We start from the raw sequence: 19,010 nt of genomic DNA, 5'->3' as shown, positions 1-19,010 counted from the left end.
TACTTTAAAACTTGCATACCTGCAGGCATTGTTCTGGAATATTTTTATTTATTTATTTGTTTGTTCATTTATTTATTTATTTAGTTTATTCAGTAGAAAGATGGCACAATGAATTGTACACGTTTTGAAGAGAAAATTACTTGCATGAGTTTGTTTGTGTCTTTTGGCTTTTCCCTGTTAGGGGTCGCCACAGTGGAACTCCGGTCCGCTAATGATTGGCAGTAGATTTTTACATGCAGGCTTGCCGGGCCTAATGCACAACCTTCAATGAAGGAACGCCCATTCACGCATGTCGACACACAGAAGACACTCTAACTGAGAATCGAGCGGGCAACGTCTAACTGTGAGGCGACAACGCTACCGCAGCACCACCACCGCAGAAGCAAAATTACTTGCATGAGTAAAAAGTCAAAAAATGTTTAACATTCTAATCTAGGTACAAATGATCAGGAGGACTTATTGCCATAAAAACAAGATACCTAATTAAGATAAGAGATAAGATGTACAAGAAAAGGAAATTAAGTCATGCCGTAACTTTTAAAAAATAAACAAACTGGACATAAATAGTAAACAGTGAGAGACAAGATCAAGAAAGAAAGAAGAAAATGTATACAAAGATAATGAGCACAATTGGAAACCATATTGTAGATATATACAATGTGGTAAGAGTAAAGACATGCGCAAGTATAAAATGTGTGTAGATCCTAGAATGTATTCTCAAACGCAACAAATCATAGACATATGTATAAAATCTTAAGTAAAAGTTTGACAAAATAAAAGGGGAGTTGATCAGTGCTAGTAGTGGACAGATAGTTTCAGATACTGAAATTAAGGTAGATTATGTTGGAAAAAAGCTATGAAAACTGTACTTTAAAACTCAGGGATGAGATAGAATTAGTAATAATGAACTAAGAACATTTCAGCATGGAAGTATAATACCATTATATGTTATTCTCTTGGCAATCTAAGTAGGAAGAGATTCCTCAAGAATGGACATATGTACTTTCTAAATCCAACTTTAAGAGAAAAGAGAACAGAACAAATCCAGAGTCACACAGACCCATAACACAACGTTCTTCTCATAAAAAATATAATGGATAAGATTATTTTGGATAACTTATTGCCAGAATTGGAAGGACTGGGGCTTGAAACTATATATATATATATATATATATATATATATATATATATATATATATATATATATACATATAAAGTCTTTCGGCTTTTGCCGGTGAGGGGTCGCTACAGTGGAACTCCGGTCTGCTCATCATTGGCAGTGAATTTTATGGTGTCAATTTGTCAACCCGATGCCCAACCTTCAGCAAAGGCATGCCCATTTACGCTCGCACTTACCTGCATGTCTTTAACGTCACTTGACCGCATATATATATATATATATATATATATATATATATATATATATATATATGTGTGTGTGTGTGTGTGTGTGTGTGTGTGTGTGTGTGTGTGTGTGTGTGTGTGTGTGTGTGTGTGTGTGTGTGTGTGTGTGTAGTGTATTGAGCACAGTGATTTCACTCAGATATATGTAAAAAAAAAAAAAACAGTTAAGTGCCAGACTGGTGGGCGACCAACCTTAATGATTGTTAAGCACCTCCTGCTCATGTTGTTAAGGTCAGGTCTATCACACAGTAGCAAAATCTTCCTGCACTGATTAGCAAATGACAGAGCCAGAGCAAAGGATGTGTTTATGTCTGCTGTCTCTATCCTTAACATGTCTCTAACATCCTGTAAAAAAAACTTAGAAAATTGTTAGAATAGCAGGTTGTGTTTACCTGCATAATGTGATGGATAAACTCTGAAGCTCAAATGTATGTCATTATTTAGTGATTTCAGTCCTCAGCAGTTTGTCTGAAAACCATGAGGAACAGACCAAAAATATGAAGCAATAATCTGGACCTTCTGTGAAAATCTAGATAGTAGAAAGGCACTAAAAGTAAGTGTAAATGTGATGGACAGCATTACTCTGCCTTCCTGACAGTGTCCACTAAGTGCACCCTTAGTGATTTTTTTTCCCTTGTAACTAATAGTACATGGAGCAAATAAAGCTCCATTCACTATATAGAAGTATGATCTTCTTGTTGATCAAAACCTTAATTTATGTGCTCTCAATATAGATGCCAAGATTGCCCTCTCGAGCTTATGTTGGATATAATGTCTAGAATTACCTGGAAGATTGTGTTCTATATTAATATAATAAGGAAGGTAAATTAAAAAAGAAAACCAGCAAAACCCTTAGTAATTTTTTTCCCTGTAACTAATAGTACATGAAGCAGATAAAGCTCTCTGCAGTACATAGAATTATGATTGTCTCACCGATCATAACCATAAATGATGTGTTATAAACATGGATGCTATGATTTACCTCTTGAGCTTATGTAAGACATAATATTGAAAAACTACTTGTAAGATGATGTTCTATAATAATATAATAAGACATGTAAATGAAAAAAGATGCTGTGATGTAATTTAAGTCGACCTATCTTTAGCCTTTGATAGTGTCATACAAATACACTGATGGATAAATTGGAACAACTGGATGTTAGTGTAATCTTGATAAGATGGATAGCTGCATGGCTTACAAATAGGATGTGCTTACAGCAATTGGACAGGTTAAAATCCAGGCTACAGTCAGTATATCCTGGTGGGCTCATTCATGAATCCACACTTGTTTTAAGTTGTATCTTTTTGATTTATTGTTCTCATCTGAGGTACTCTAAAGTCTGTATGCAGATGACTTGAAAATGGGAAAATTGATTATATCTGTTTTGGATAGGGCATATCTTTAAAAGAACATGACTAAATTGACTAGACCTGATCAGACAAGCACCAAAGAATAATATGCTAGTAAATACATCAATAACTAATCATAGATTAAAGTGTGAATATTTAAATAGAGTACAAAGTGGCTAAAGCAGTGGTTTCATTTAAAGATGAAAGAATATGGGTATGTCTTGATTTAAACTTTTCTGATTCTATCAATCAATTGGTTAATGATAATTATAAAGTGATATTGTATATGAAATGATTCATAAAATCTAGGAAATCAGAAATGATTAAACCTTTCTGAGATACATTAGACTCAACCAAATTGGAAAGAATGCGTCTGAAATATACTAAGGGCATTTAAAGAGACAACATCAAAAATGTGTGCATCAAGAATATATACATAAATACAAAAAGACCAACAACTCAAAAACAGTCCCTATCTGACCATAAAAGTAATAGATACATATTCATAAAAATCATGCATTCATTCATGAAAGATGTGTTCATAAAAATATTTTCATAAAAATGATTCCATAAAAACAATGCACACATTTTTGATGTATCTTTAAATGTTGAATTGATGTGATATCATTATGTGGGGAGTGTATTTAAATGTTTGAATTTGTCAGTTTAAATTGTCTGAGGAAACAGCTTGACTGCGAAAGCGCTCACCATTGCATTTATTTCATTAAACCAGCATTTTATCTAGCCGTGGTTCAGTGCTCTTTACATATATATTTTCTACATACATATATATATATATATGTGTGTGTGTGTGTGTGTGTGTGTGTGTGTGTGTGTGTGTGTGTGTGTGTGTGTGTTGATTCACCTAGATGCAAGAAAACTAAGTCCAGAACCAGCCCTTTAGAAGGGACGGTAAAAAGCACCACAAATGATGAAGAGACACAGGTGGAGAGAACTTTCAGGAACTTGATGACCGAATAGAACAAGAAGATGGACTTATAGTTAATTTAGCTGACTATAATTTAACAAATGAAGAAAGAGCTGTTCTTAATAAAGGCTTAAAGTATGTACCATTGTATTTTATGTCCCAATATGATGTTTGCATGGATATAAAGCATTTCTGTAGATTGTTAAACTTTAAATATTTTTTTCATAACAGAAGTGAAATGTCTAATGTGATACCTTATTTTAAGGTTAAAAAAAGTTATTTTGTACCACCATATCATTCTAGAGTTAAACTCTTTGAAGATAGTATGTTACGTGAATTGCCCATTAATCAGAATGAGATTTTCAAACATCATGGAGACAATTTAACATTTAAAGAGAGGTTGGCTTTAAAATGTCTGAGATAAAATAAAGACATAGTGATACTTAAAGTGGACAAGGGTGGGGCAGTAGTGCTTTGAAAAACATCTGAATACGTTAGTGAAGTTTATAAGCAGCTTAATGATGGCAGGTTTTATTATAAACTGCCTTTGGATCCGACAGCTGACTTTAAACGTAGAATAGATGAAATGTTAGTGGAATACAATAAAAAGGGTTATATCTCAGAAGCATTAGTAAAAGAACTAATAGTAGACAATCCCAGGCAACAAACATTCTATATTTTACCAAAGATACATAAAAATGTTTTTCCCCCACCTGGGAGACCGATAGTGTCAGGAACTGGGTCTTTGACTGAACTGATCTCTATGTATTTAGAATTTCAGCTTAAGCCATTATTACAGTTAGTCAGTGCAAGGTTAAAAGATAGTAATTCTGAAACTAGTGAATGACCTGCAAATAACACATGATTCTTATATATGTACCCTAGACATGCAATCTTTATATACCAGCATTCCACATCATGGTGGTACTGAGGCCATTAAATTTTGGCTAACAGAATATGGGCACTCTTCTAAAGAACATGAGGAATTTTTGTTAAATTTAATGAGGCTGGTTTTGAATAATAATGTGTTTTACTTTGATAAAGACTGCTACCTACAAGTAAATGGTACTGCGATGGGTACTACATTCGCTCCGGTGTATGCTGACTTATTTATGGGATACTTAGAGTGCAATCTAATCTTTAACATTGATAATCCATTTAGGGGTAAATTGGTAATGTGGAGATGCTACCTGGATGACTGCTGGGAAGTCTGGTCTGGTTCCTTAGCAGATTGGAAATCATTTGTTGAATACCTCAACTTCAATGTGTTTGACATTAATTTTGTGGATAGAATAGAAATGACATCTATTGATTTTTTTAGATGTACATATTAAGAAAGCTGATGATGGTACCATCAAAACAGGGTTATATAGGAAACCTTTTACCAAAAATTCTGTTCTAAAAGCAGATAGTTGTCACCCGAGACATACTATTAAAAATATACCTAAGTCTCAATTTAAAAGATTACGGCGTATTTGTAACAGAGAAGAAAACTAAAGGACTGAAGTGAATAAGATGGGCAAATGATTTATAGAACGGGGATATAATAGTCAACATATTTAAACAGAAGAAGAGGTAGCACTTAAATTAAAAAGGGAATTAATGCAAAGGGACACACATAGTGAAGAACAGGTAGCTGAACCATTAAAACCTAGATTGATTACCACATATGGAACCAATACATATAAGATACGTAATATAGTTTACAAATACTGGCATATTTTAAAAACAGATGAGTTTTTTGATGAGTGTTTAGATGATTATTGTCTTTATGGATTTAAATGGGGCAAGAACATTGGGGAATCTTTGTCATGGTTTAAAAAGATGAATACTGGTAACAAATGTGAGTTGAATAAAATCAGAGGTAGTAACCCTTGTGGCAATTGCACATATTGTAAGGTTATTTTGAAATCTAAGTCATTTACATCTACCAATACATCTAAGGTTTTTGAGATTAGGAAACTAATTGCATGCCACAGCGAATGGATAATCTACATGGCTATATACCAATGCGGTATCTTTTATGTAGGGCAGACATCACGATCATTTAAAAGCAGAGTAGCAGTACATTTAAGTGACATAAAGTGTAAACGCACTAGAAGTGCTCTCTTTAAACATAAAAATGAACATACATCTGCTAAGTTTGTATTTATGGGTATAGATTCTTTATGGAGCACTAATCTGTCTGAAGCTGATAAACACACATTTTTAGATAAGAAGGAAAGACTTTGGATCATAAATTTGGGAGCACTGTATAAACCTGGTTTGAATGAACATTTATAGGAATGTATATGTTTGGTGCTTTAGAAGTGTGACTTTAATTTTCTTGAAGGACTTTGGGAGTTTAATATATGGATAAATCCACTCACAATGGAGATACTGAGAAAAAAAAGGGGGGATTTATTTAATATGTATTTTAATATGTATTGAAAATGTAAGATTACTTTATCCTATGTCTTCAAGAAATGGGTACATAAATGTATGCATTACAAGGGACTGGGTTATTCCACTGAAGATGCAGGGGGGGGACCAGTTTGGAGTTTCTTGTTTGCTGTGCCTGTTTGTCGGCCAAGGGCATTTGCCTGAATAAATGCTGCTGAAACATATACCTAGACTTTTTACTTTATTACATATATATGCAATATATTTACTTTAGTAGTGCTGGACTTTTGTTTTAGTGTTTTACATAATGGTTTAGTCCGAGCACACTGTGAGCTTACATGCACCAGAAGCTGGTTGGGATATAAATATATATATATATATATATATATATATATATATATATATATATATATTCACTTCAGAATGTCGAGTTACTGAAAACTTGAACTTCATATGGTTGAGACCATATGACTGAGTTATCAGAAACTCGAAATTCCGAAGTTAAATTAAAAAAAAAGAAAAAAAGTCAAGCACATTGTTTCTGCAGAGGGCAAGCCCCCCTGCACCCTCCCTACTTAAATATACCATCTCTGTGATTGCACTATAGTGAGAAAACGGGAAATCTCCCGTTCTGTGCTTCTGCATACAGCGCGGAATGGGAGATTTCTGTTTTCCCCACTGTAGCGCGATCTTAGAGTTGGTATATTTAAGTAGGGGTGTGGGGGGTACAATGTACAATATATATATATATATATACACACACACACACACACACACACACACACACACACACACACACACACACACACACACACACACACACACACACAGTGGATATAAAAAATTTACACACCCCTGTTAAAATGCCAGATGTTTAAGAAATGAGACCACAATAAATCATTTCAAAACTTTTCCCACCTTTAATATGACCTATAACCTGTACAATTCAATTGAAAAACAAACAAATCTGTTACGAGAAAAAATATAAAAAATAAAAACGTACAATAAACTGGTTGCATAAGTGTGCACACCCTTAAACTAATACTTTGTTGAAGCACCTTTTGATGTAATTACAGCATTCAGTCTTCTTGGGTACGAGTCTATAAGCATAGCACATCTTGATTCGCAATATTTGCCCATTCTTCCTTGCAAAAGCGCTCCAAATCTGTCAGATTGTGAGGGCATCTCTTGTGCACAGCCCTGTTCAGGTCACCCCACAGATTTTCTATTGGATTTAGGTCTGGCCTCTTGCTGGGCCATTCCAAAACTTTAATATTTTTCTGGTGAAGCCATTCATTTGTTAATTTGGATGTATGCTTGGGGTCATTGTCATGTTGAAGGGTGAAATTCCTCTTCATCTTCGGCTTCCTAGCAGATGGCTGAAGGTTTTGGGCCAACAATGACTGGTATTTGGAACTGTTCATAATTCCCTCCACCTTGACTAAAGCTCCAGTTCCAGCTGAAGAAAAGTAACCCCAAAGCCTGTAACTGCCACCACCATGCTTCCCCATGGGGATGGTGTTCTTTTGGTGATGTGAAGTGTTGTTTTTGTGTCAAACATACCTATTGGAATTGTGGTCAAAAACTTCAACCTTGGTCTCATCAGACCATAACACATTTCCCCACATGCTTTTGGGAGACTTGATGTATTGTTTTGCAAATTTTAGCTGGGCCAGGATGTTTGTCTGTATAAGAAAAGGCTTCCATCTTGCAACCTGTTAAATAAAATAAGATTTCAATACACAGGAGGTTCAGGTTAAAAAGTTTACTAGTGTACACCAAGAGGCAAAAAACGTACAAGTACAGAATTTTGTCTGACATGAAACAGGAAGCACACAATTTTATATAGGTTTAACATTTAAGCTATGCCCACCTTACTGACGTGATATGTTACAGGGCATCTACATCACTTTAGCTTACAGTCCTCTATTCATAAAGCTGTTGATGCTGTATATTTAAAAAAAAACTTTTCCTCTAGATACAATACGGCCTTGCTATCCAGCTGGTCAGACATAATGTCTTTCTGAAAAGTTACTTCTTCAAGGTTTCATATCAGTTCGAATACAATAGCAGCTTCAGTCTTTTAATACACGTCTTTGTTCTCTGTTACACTTTCTCACACAGCTGCATGCTATCTCAGTAACACATATACAAGGCCAAATCATTCCAACAGGAAAGAGCAGAAGATTTCATTATTTCACACATTTAATTTCCTGACCCAGCAGATAATCACTTGTGAAAAGCATAAACATTAAAACTAGCTAAGCTAGCATTCTGCCAGGGTCAAAGATCAGCTTTGCTTCAAGCCACACTGCAGTTTCAAAACTACTTACATTTACACATGAATTAATCCTTACTATTATATGATTAATAGAATGAAATGCATTATATACTACTTTGCTTTTAAACTAGCATTTCTCATATATTCAAATACACATTTTTCTAACATATTCCCCCCTATTAATACTTTTTATTCTATTTTGAAGTATGCATAGTGTCATTTCATCTCCTAGCCTTTTCCACTTAGGATTTTCAGCTAGGTGAGTCATTCAATCTATACTTCAGAAAAAATGTCATCTGAGATCAATCTTTCAATCTCAATATCTTGGTACAAAGTTTCAGTAACAGATACATCAATAAAATCTTTGATTAATCTTTTCATGCAGGGAATTCCACAGCAAACACATGCTCCTATTAGGAGTATACCCACACAAATGGCAATCAGAATATTCATTAGGATGGAACCCCCCCCCCCCAAATAGATTCTGGAAAAAGTCCGTCCGTGGGTTTGGGCCTGGTTCAGTCATGGCTGATACTTGCTGAATTACCTCTAGGTAGTTATTGATCTCATGACGATTGTCAGGAATATAAGCACAGCATTCTTCTTTTTTAAGCGCGCACGTACCACCTCTCGCCGCTAGGGTGAAGTCAAGAGCCATTCGATTTTGTAGCACAACAGTTCTCATTGCATTCAGTTCATCAGTCACCAGTTCTAGGTGGAAAAAGTTGCATTACTCATTACTTCGAGAAGTTTCGACAACTTCCTCAGCTCCCAGATCGATTTGACTGCTCCATAGGCTGGGAATATTCCTGCCCAAGATATAACACTGTCACTCAAGTCCATATGAGTCAATTCACTTTTGTCTTTTACTGAATTGTGGTCTTTCCAGCCAGCTTCGATCTTTCCAACTGGATTCACAGGTTTTTCAACTGGACCTTCGGGTTTTCAGGCTGCTTCTCTCATGTTTCATATCTTACCCAAAGGTAATTCTGCAGTATGTCTTATTGCCGGAACCAAATAACCCAAAAAACAACTGCTGGACCAATTCTCAGGTAACCATTTATATGCCTTTTTTCCACAAATAAAATAACAGTTTTCTACTTTAGTACTAATACACATCAGCCCTGCATGAAACATTTTTTGATCTATAACTGACAATTGTTTAAACAAAACTGGATTTTTGAGAATGTCATTCATAGTTGTTTTCAATGAGTTCAAATACGAGTCATAATTAGTATTGCAAAAAGTATTGCCATTACCATTCTTAATATAACATCGGTAAGATATGGTTATATTACAATTGCTCCAGCCCACCTGGAGGGTGTCATTTTTATAAAAACATACAACTCCTTTTTGTGTGACAGGTAAAAATAAAGCTATTTTGTCCTGTGATCTCACAGTTCCTGTATCAAAAAGTAAATTCTCCCAAATCTCATTTATCCCCAAAGGGACAGCGGACATTATCAGACCTCCATATGCTGTTGGTATAGCTGTACAAACCCAGCAATTTGAAATGTTCATAGTCTGCATATACACTTTTCATGGCTAGGTATGTGTTAAAATTTGGATGCCAGTCTATAGACGTTTCATCACGCCTTCCCACTTTCACTTGTGTGGTTGTGTGTAGGATAAACCACAACAAGAAGAAAATTGTCACAATTACAGTCAATAAATGTACACTCAACAAAATGATTATGCAACATCTCTGGGGTTGATCTAAATTTCTATTCGCTTTGTTTTTGGCCATCTCGGTCTGGTTGTGTACCAGTCACAAAGTTTTTATCAAGTTGAAAGTTCTTTACCAGTTTACAATGCATCAAATGAACCCAGGACGTCCTCTTGGCCACTCTAACTGCAGTAGGCATTGCCAACAGAACCTGGTACGGTCTCTCCCACTTTGGACTCGCCCAATTCTTCCTTTTCATCACTTTCAGCCAAACCCATGACCCTGGGGCCAAGACTGCTTCCACCGGTCTGGTCTGTTCCTTATCTGAAAAAGAGTTAAACTGCAAAACAGATTTATTTGTTAACAGTTTCCTCATATAACTAGCTAATGAACTGTCAGCCTCTTGCTCTGCAGGCATGAGAGCTTTCCACTGAGGCACATAATATGCTCTCCCAAAAAACATTTCAAAGGGAGTCAAACCCTTTACAATTGGAACCGTTCTCATACTCAGCAGTGCTAAAGGCAGACAGTATATCCAATTCTTTTGGGTCTCCTCTGCTAGCTTCCTAAGTTTACTTTTTAGGGTACCATTGTACCTTTCCACCAGTCCTGCTGACTGTGGGTGGTAGGCACAATGGTTCTTTAAGGAGATAGGAAAAAATGTCCCAAGTTGGTGGATTGTCTGGTTTACAAAAGGTGTGCCGTTTTCTCTATAAATCCTTTCCGAATGCCAAATCTAGGGATTACTTCTTTTATCAGGGCTTCGCCACTGTTGCTGCAGCCGGTTTTGGTTGGAAAAGCTTCTACCCATTTAGAAAACATGTCTACAATAACTAAACAAAACTTTTTCCCTTCACATTTATTCAATTCTATGAAATCCATACAAATAGTATGGAATGGGTATGGTGGTATAGGAAAACTTCCTTGCTTGGTTTTAAATGCTCCTTGTGCATGGTGCTTGTTACAAGTATGACAAGCTGCACAAAATTTTTTTGTGTAGTTTGTGTATCCATATGTTTGGAATATTCGGTTTACTAACTGTACCATCCCCCCTGTTGAGACATGGCACTGCCCATGGCTCAACAAAGCTGCATATCTAAATAAATTAGACGGCAATATCGGTTTTCTTTCTTTGGAAATGTACAGTCTATTCTCAAGAATTGCACCTCGTTTTACCCATTTTTGTTTCTCTACTTTTGTAGTAAGCATCTGCATTGTTTTTAACATGTCTAAATCTAAAATCTCAGAGGGTTGTAATTCCTCATTTAAAAGTAAAGTTTCTGAGTCTGAGGCTGCTTGCTTTGCAGCTGCATCAGCTCGTGCATTGCCTTTTGAAATCTTATCCTGATGTTTTGTATGAGCTACACATTTACAAATAGCTACTTTGGTAGGTAACTGAATAGATTCTAATAACTCCAAAATAAATTGCGCATGATTAATAGGTTTTCCACTAGATGTTATCATTCCTCTATTTTTCCATTGTTGTACAAATACATGTACTGTAGAAAAAGCATACTGACTATCAGTATATATGTTCACACACTTGTTTTTGCTAAAGTACATGCCCTCGTCAAAGCTATCAATTCTGCTGCTTGTGCAGATAAGTTGTGTGGTAAGGATTGAGCTTCTAAAATTTCAGTGTCTGTAACTACTGCATACCCTACCAGATTCTTCCCTGTAGGACCCCTTCTGCATGAGCCGTCCACATAATATGTCACCTCGGCATTATCCCAGAGCATATCTGTGAGATCTTGTCTAGGTAAAGCTAACTGTTCAATTTCCTGCAGGCAGCTGTGTGGTGTGCCATCCGCAGGAGTTGGGAGTAGTGTTGATGGATTTAATGTCGTACATCGTTCAATTGTCATATGAGGTTGGCTCAGCAGTATAGTCATACACGAAAGATGTCTAGCAGGGGAAAGGTATGCCACTTTTTCTTGCAGTAAAATTATTGCAACTGCATGAGGCACTCACAATGTGAGAGGGTGGAATAACACCACTGAGGCCGAAGCCTGTACTGCCATTGCAGCTGCAACTACTGCTTGTACACAGTGAGGCAAAGATCGCGCCACTGGGTCTAACTGTGATGAATAATAGGCTATGGGGCATTGCTTATCCCCATGTTGTTGCATCAATACTGACGTCATATATCCTTGCTTACAATCTACGGTCTGAAAAAAATGTTTGTGATAATTTGGAAGTCCTAAAACTAATGAAGAAGCTATCAACTGCTTCAACCTGCAGAAAGCCGTTTCTGCTTCGGGTGTCCATTGTAAGATATCTTGTGCTGCCATTGGTGTCTTATATATCAAGTCAGTCAGTGGAGTAGATTCCAAAGCATAATTTGGTATCCAGCTCCGACAAAAATTAGTTGTACCTAAGAAAGACATCATTTCCTTCTTGGTTGCTGGTTTAGGTGCTTGCAAAATTGCTGTTTTAATTTCCTCATCTAGTATTCTACCTTCATTGGATATTACATATCCCAAGTATCTAACTTGTTTTCTCCAAAATTGTAACTTACTTTTGTTTACTTTGTGTCCTTGTGTTGCTAAAAATTTCAATAATGCTACAGTATCCTCCCTGCACTGTTGCTGGGTGGGGGCTGCTAGCAAGATGTCATCTACATAAAGTAGAATTTGACTACCTCCCGGTGGGGTAAACCCTGCCAGGTTGCTAGCCATTTCTTGTGCAAATATTGTTGGACTCTCACAATATCCCTGTGGTAGTCGAGTATATGTATACCTTTTACCCTGAAATGTAAATGCAAACCAATATCGACTATCAGGATGTATAGGTATTGAAAAGAAAGCATTGCTAATATCTACCACAGAGAAATATTTCTGTTGCGGTTCTAAATCGTTTAACAAGGTATGTGGGTCTGGCACAGTAGGTGCTCTAGGTATTACTGCATTATTTACAGCTTGTAAATCTTGTACCATCGGCCATTCCCGTTTGCTTTTTAACAGGAAATAGGGGTGTATTACATGGTGAATCAGGAGATTCTACCAGTACTCCTTCTTTGAGTAATGCTGCTATTATAGGCTTAATTTCTATTTCTGCATCCTTTCTCAAAGGGTATTGTCTTTTCTGTGGTCTAAAAGCTGACTTTGGGGTAATTGTAACTGGTCCTGCTGTTTGAATAAGTCCTACATCTGACTTGCATGTTGACCAAAGAGTTGTTGGAATTTCACATAAGGCCTTTTCTTCTTCTTCTAATAAGAATGCTAATCAGCTGTCCTCGCTAGATTGCAAGTGTACAGCTGGATGTGTCTGTGTCAACCAATTCAGTTTTTGTTTTTGTATCCCTTGTTCTGATAGTTCTAAATCAGTCTGTTTCTCCCATCTTGTTACTTTTTCTCCTAAGTCTGCCCATTTGACACTTTTGTTCTTTGTCAAGCTGACATGTGGTAACCAATTTGATCTATACAATGCAAGGAATTCTTGAGGTAACGAACAGCTAACTACACTGTTCCCCTCAGTATCCCAGTACAAAGTACACAAAACCAATCTAGTTGCACGATTTCTAAACAATTCTTGCTCATACTCTCTATCAGGTCCTGGTGTAGTACAGTAGTATAGAGTACAGTGTAACAAATGCTGACGATCAGTGTCAAGGGAGGGGGCTTTACTGATGGCTACATTTATCAGTTCCTCGGTTACTGCCCCTGGACCAGTTGTGACTAGGTCCTGGCTGTACCAGTAAAAAGTTTCACCCTCCGATCGCACTACAAAGGTATCCATTTGTCTCTGTGCCTCCATACCTTGTACAGTTGGAACTACTGCTATGCCAAATATCTGCATAAGGTCCCTGCCCAATAGTTTTACTGGACACTTTGCAGAAACAACAATTTTACTTCTCTGGGTCATACCTGAAACAGGGTCAGTTATTGCTATATCATGGGAAAGTGGTTCCCTGTATAGCTGTCCATTTCGCGGCTTTTACTAGTATATAATCAGGTGATTCTGAATGTTCTGGTAACTTGGAGGGTGTATCAAAGTCCGTGACGCTCCTGAGTCACACAGGAATTTGACTTCCTTCCCTCCACCAGAAGTGCAACTTCCGGTTTCAGTATCTGCTAAGTAGAGCTCTAAACTCAATAATGCTAAGTCCAAAATTTCACTTTCTTCATTCTCCATATCTACTTGCACTTCCTCTACTCCTTCTATCACATTTACATTTGTTTTTTGTTTATTAACTTTTCCTGATGATTTCTGACTTTCACATGATGTATCTTCACTATCATATAGTCAGTCCTCATCTCCTTATCTTCTGTAATTACCTTTTGTTTTGCCTACAATCCCTTGCTAGATGTCCCTTTTTCCTGCACTTGAAGCATTCACCTCTCTTTTTTCTTTCTTCAAAATCTTCTGATCGTTTGTCAGACTCTTTGTTCCCCTGGGCATTCTTCTTGCCCTTTTTACCTGACTGTAATACAAATACTTCAGCTCCGTCTTCAGCAGTGAAGACTTGCGCCTTCTTTTTCTTTTTACTATTAAAATGTTTTTCAGCATGTCTAGCGTATTCAAGTAAGGCTTGTAGCCTCCCTGTTCGATGGTCTATCATATGCTTCATAATGAAGCTACTAATAGGTGCAATGCAATCTTTCAAAAATGCATTTTTTAATTGTTGTTCATACGGGGAATCATTCGTTTGGTTCTCAGGAACCGACATACCGCTATGATTATTAAAACATTCTAATAATCTAGCATAGTACCCATCTATTGTCTCATTTTCCTGTTGTATGCATTGATTAATACAAGTCCAGTCTGCTCTAGGTTTCCATTTCTCAGAGATTCGGTCTGTCAGACCTTTCACTCTGTTGTCTAACTCTGCGTCACTATGTGGGAGTGGTTTAAATTCTGCATTACGAGGATTCCAATTGCCACAAATCATGTGCCAATCTGGACCTATAATTTGTCTTACTACTTTTTCTACTTCTTCCCCGTTCAAGTGGTAACTCAATCTCATGCCTTGTAAATCTTCTAAAAATTTCGTAAAATTAACTTTCGGATGGGGGATTCCCTCAGTAGCCTTCCGGATATCTTCCGGTGTCCATGGTCTATATACTAAGAGTGTTGGGTCCTGCCCTTCCTGTCCTGCCTGAGGATTTGGAACTTTTATAAGTGGGCATATTTCTTCCCCACTCTCATCCTGTAGATTTCTCTCTATTTGGTATGATTCTGTGTCCCTATGTGTTTACGTGTTCGGGACCTAGTTTCAATAGGATCTCTAACAAATGGTTGTGGTCTTGCTGAAACTTCAGGATAACGCTGGCGGACCAGCCTGTCCACTCGCTTCATATCCTGAAAAGGGTAAGGGAGGGGCAAGGGAGGAGGAGGGAGCTGTCGCTATTACCAAGTTATTATCCTCTTTGTCTAGAAATAATGTTTTGAATTTTTCAGCTTCTGCTCTACGATTTGCTTCCTCAATCCACCTGTGTGCCTGAGGAATGCCTAATTGGCGTTGCTTTTTGCCTGACCTTCCATCAGATTTGAGCTGTTTAAGGAGTTTAACTAGTGAAGTTTTATCTAGTTTACCATCAAATTCATATTTATTAACCCATTTCGTATAATACCTAACGTTAACAGAACATTGTAATTGCATGTATTTTGCGCCTTCGTTAGCGGATCTCGATGTTTTAGTGCACTGATTACCCATGTCAAAGAAAATGTTACGTAACCCTTTTTTTTATCACGTGATATCAAGTTCTCAGTTCCTGTTCACAGTTTATCTAGAATAACTGCCTACCTTATTCTGTTACCCTGATCTATGACCAAATATACAGTACTTCCTTTTGTCTCTGATCTGCAAAACAAATCTTGACAACAATATACTGTAACCTAGTCCCTGATCTAAAACAGAAAAAAGGCAAATTCTTCCTACCTGAGCCTCCGGTATTGAGAAAGTCCAAGTTCCACTTTTCAGCCACAGATCAGAAAGTGGCCAGCCTCTTTACACGACAATTCAGTCGGAGGTCTTTTCACTCAAGAAGAACCAGTTTGGTAACTTCTCCTGCGCAGTATTCGACCACCGATACGCTCTGATCTGCGGCTTACCAAGGGAATTCTGGTCCGAAGCACCAAACTGTTAAATAAAATAAGATTTCAATGCACAGGAGGTTCAGGTTAAAAAGTTTACTAGCGTACACCAGGAGGCAAAAAACGTACAAGTACAGAATTTTGTCTGACATGAAACAGGAAGCACACAATTTTATATAGGTTTAACATTTAAGCTATGCCCACCTTACTGACGTGATATGTCACAGGGCATCTACATCACTTTAGCTTACAGTCCTCTATTCATAAAGCTGTTGATGCTGTATATTTAAAAAAAACTTTTCCTCTAGATACAACACGGCCTTGCTATCCAGCTGGTCAGACATAATGTCTTTCTGTAAAGTTACTTCTTCAAGGTTTCATATCAGTTCGAATACAATAGCAGCTTCAGTCTTTTAATACATGTCTTTGTTCTCTGTTACACTTTCTCACACAGCTGCGTGCTATCTCAGTAACACATATACAAGGCCAAATCATTCCAACAGGAAAGAGCAGAAGATTTCATTATTTCACACATTTAATTTCCTGACCCAGCAGATAATCACTTGTGAAAAGCATAAACATTAAAACTTGCTAAGCTAGCATTCTGCCAGGGTCAAAGATCAGCTTTGCTTCAAGCCACACTGCAGTTTCAAAACTACTTACATTTACACATGAATTAATCCTTACTATTATATGATTAATAGAATAAAATGCATTATATACTACTTTGCTTTTAAACTAGCATTTCTTATATATTCAAATATACATTTTTCTAACACAACCCTACTCCATAGCCCAGACATATGGAGAATATGGGAGATTGTTGTCAGATGTAGTACACAACCAATTCTTTGCCAAAAATTCCTACAGCTCCTTCAGTGTTGCTGTAGGTCTCTTGGCAGCCTCTCTGGCCAGTTTTTGTCTTGTCTTTTCATTAGTTTTGGAGAGAAGTCCGGTTCTTTGAAATGTCACTGTTGTCCCTTATTTTCTCCACTTTTTGATGACTGTCTTCACTGTGTCTCATGGTATATCCAATACTGTGGAAAATTTTTTGTACCCTTCGTCTGACTGATACCTTTTAATAATGAGATCCCTTTGATGCTTTGTAAGCTCTCTGCGAACCATGGCTTTTGCTGTAGCAGGCAATTGAGTACATCAGAAAAATCCTACTAGGACAGATGGGCTTTATTTGGGGTTAATCAGTCTTTTTAATTAATGGCTGGTGTGTACCCAAGAAGACTGAATGCTGTAATTAAATCAAAAGGTCCTTCAATAAAGGAGTAGTTTAAGGGTGTGCGCACTTATGCAACCTGCTTATTGTACCTTTTTTATTTTTATATTTTTCCCCTAACAGATTTGTTTATTTTTCATTTGAATTGTATAGGTCACATTAAAGGTGGGAAGAGTTTTGAACTGATTTATTGTGTTCTCATTTTTTTATATCACAAAAAAACTGGCATAAGAAATGAGAGATGCACATATTTATTCCTTGAGAGAGCAGCTGATGTGTGGAATAGATTGCCAACTTATATTAAAGCAAGCAGTGGTCTAGGTATTTATTGCAACATGAGTACTTGTTATGGAGATGACTGTTTTTGGTATACTAGCAGTCTAGAAGTGCATTATTGCCCATGCCTGAAATATTTGTACATATGTAGTTTTTATTGTTTCCAATCTTTTTTTTTGCCAAATAAGGTGGGATCTAATTTTGGAGTATGCTTAAGTGGCTACACATTTTTCCTGTACCTGAAGAAGTCTTATTTGCATTATTATCAACCCTACATAAGTGAATAAACAAGGTGATTGACAACAAAGACAGTTGATAACTACATTTGTCCACAGTTCTATGTTTTCTTATTCGTGATATGGTATTACATTTCAGTTTTTAAAGTGCTGAAGGTATAAACTTTTAAATGAGTTAGATCTTGATACCATTAGTAGCAATAAATATCATTTGTTGTAAATATCATAAACAATGCTATATCTAACTGCATTATTAAGAGTTCTTCTTATGCAATGTCATGTTGGTGAGAACACTACAATGTAAACTTGTAGAATACTATGTGTTCCTATAGTTTCATTAAAAGTTGTAAGCTATTTATTTTGATGGTGGATATTACAATTTGCTAACTTATCGAATAAAGTGGGAGGCATTTGACTATTTATGCATTTCAATATTCTGAGCCACGTGATCTAGAGGGAATTATTCTCCACTTTATATTTATAAAAGGACATCTCTGGAATTTCCCCCCAAAAATACAATTCAAACAAATAGGCCAATATGTTTTTTATTAACCCTCATAAATATACAATTCCAAAATTAACATTAGGTTTGCTCATATTTTCTTTGCTTCCTGTTTCACCATCATTGTATGGGTTACCTGTTTAAATCGTATCAAAAGTATTATTTCAACAGTTTTGCTATCCGGCCTTTGAGAATGTCTGGTGAATCTTACAAAAGTTTCACATTCCATCGAGCAGTTTTGTTTTATGCCCAGATAATTTGGGTATTTTTTTTTTTACGTAATGGTGATCAGCAGGAGCTATCACATAAAAGTGGATTTTCTGCCAGATGATGGCAGCAAAGATTAATGATTAATTTAAGAAAAATGTTTCATAATTTCCACATTTATGCATCTTCAGCTTAATGACTCATTCACTGTGTTAATGAGTCACCATGGATTTATTTCCTGTTATTGATACTTTGATTACAGTTTGTTTCCACGTTTTATTTGCAGGGATACTTCTCCATCAGTCATTGTCGTTAAGATAATATCATCAGAAAATGAACAAGGAGATATGTTTCAAAGTGTCTGGCTTTGTTCAAATCTTCAAACAAGCCTGCATCAGAGATAAATTACAAATATCAGATTTTAGACTCAAGAGTGCAAACATTCAAATGTAGAATCTGTTCTTAACTTTAAAAGAATAGCCTGTAAGAAATGTTGGCAAGCTGAAAAGCA

Source organism: Protopterus annectens, chromosome 2.part2 (genome assembly GCF_019279795.1).
Source record: "Protopterus annectens isolate FY-2018-M chromosome 2.part2, PAN1.0, whole genome shotgun sequence".
Taxonomy (NCBI): Eukaryota; Metazoa; Chordata; order Ceratodontiformes; family Protopteridae; genus Protopterus; species Protopterus annectens.
Note: the sequence above shows the minus strand (reverse complement) of the source record.